At 44.7% G+C, this 1273-nt stretch overlaps 1 protein-coding gene across 1 annotated transcript in view; it reads left to right on the top strand.

Moving 5' to 3' along the window:
- Nucleotides 1-1273, top strand: part of SLC25A53 (solute carrier family 25 member 53) — a 48792-nt gene that overhangs the window by 8642 nt on the left and 38877 nt on the right. The window lies entirely within an intron of this gene.

The raw sequence follows: 1273 nt of genomic DNA, 5'->3' as shown, positions 1-1273 counted from the left end.
TTTATGATTTATACCCCGCCCATCAGGCTGGGTTTCCCCAGCCACTCTGGGCGGCTTCCAACAGAACACTAAAATACAATAACCTATTCAACATTAAAAGCTTCCCTAAACAGGGCTGCCTTCAGATAACTTCTAAAAGTCTCATAGTTGTTTTTCTCTTTGACATCTGGTGGGAGGGCGTTCCACAGGGCGGGTGCCACTATCGAGAAGGCCCTCTGCCTGGTTCCCTGTAACTTGGCTTCTCATAGCGAGGGAATCACCAGAAGGCCCTCAGTGCTGCTGATATTGATCTTTGTGGTATGTTTTTTTCACCTTGCCCTTTTATAGAGCACGTGTAGCGAATGCAGTACTCTCCACGTGTTTCAGACTACAACTCCCATGACTCTCATGTCATTGTCTGGGGCTGATGGGAATTGTAGTCCAAAACTCTCTGAAAGTACCAGGTTTGCTTCCCTGAATGGATTATCCCCTGCCCCATTTTTTTCCCCTTCTCTGTGACGTGAATGATGGTTACTCTGAATACCAGTTGAAGGAAACCACAAGGGTTTCCTGGGGTTTCCCATAGACATTTGGTTGACCACTGTGGAAGCAGGATAATGGACTATGTGGGCCATTGCCCTGATGCAGCAGGCTCTGCTTTTGTTCTTAAGTCCATTCGAGTGGATACACAAACCCTTGTGTGGGAGATCAAAGCATAATTTCTGTGCAGCCACACAATACTGTACAGATAGAGATCTTGGCACCCAGCATGGAATTTGGCTGGGTGCAGAGACTGCTGCCTTCCTTTTATTTTAAAAATGAGCACGTTTGCAACCCTTATGGATGGAAATGTATGGGCTGGTGAAATCTCAGCAATTAAAAAAAGGGGGGGACCTGTTTAGCGATATCACTGCCCAACGCCACGTACGTCTCTGTTTTCTGCGCTGCTGGGATTACATCAGACACATGATTTTACTAGAAATATTGCCTAGAAGTCAACACCTTCAAAATATTACCCCTCATCTCATACAGAGCTTTCATTTTTTTTAAAAAAGAAAAATGTAATGACAAGTTTCTAGACCTTATGGCTGCAAAACCACTTAGTGTGAAAACGTGGGCTTGGTACAATCTTAGAAGGAAGACTGGGAAGAGGGTTTCAACCTGCATAGGGCTTCAATATTTGGTGGTGTTTTTGAATCATCCCACAGTTGCAGAGCTAAATAAATAGTGCTTCTTTCTTTCAGGGGGCAGCGTATACAGACTTCTTTTGCCCTACAGACCAACTCTCCCTTAT

Source organism: Podarcis raffonei, chromosome 2 (genome assembly GCF_027172205.1).
Source record: "Podarcis raffonei isolate rPodRaf1 chromosome 2, rPodRaf1.pri, whole genome shotgun sequence".
NCBI lineage: Eukaryota > Metazoa > Chordata > Lepidosauria > Squamata > Lacertidae > Podarcis > Podarcis raffonei.
The sequence above is the reverse complement of the archived record's forward strand: the minus strand, read 5'-3'. Positions and strand labels throughout refer to the sequence as shown.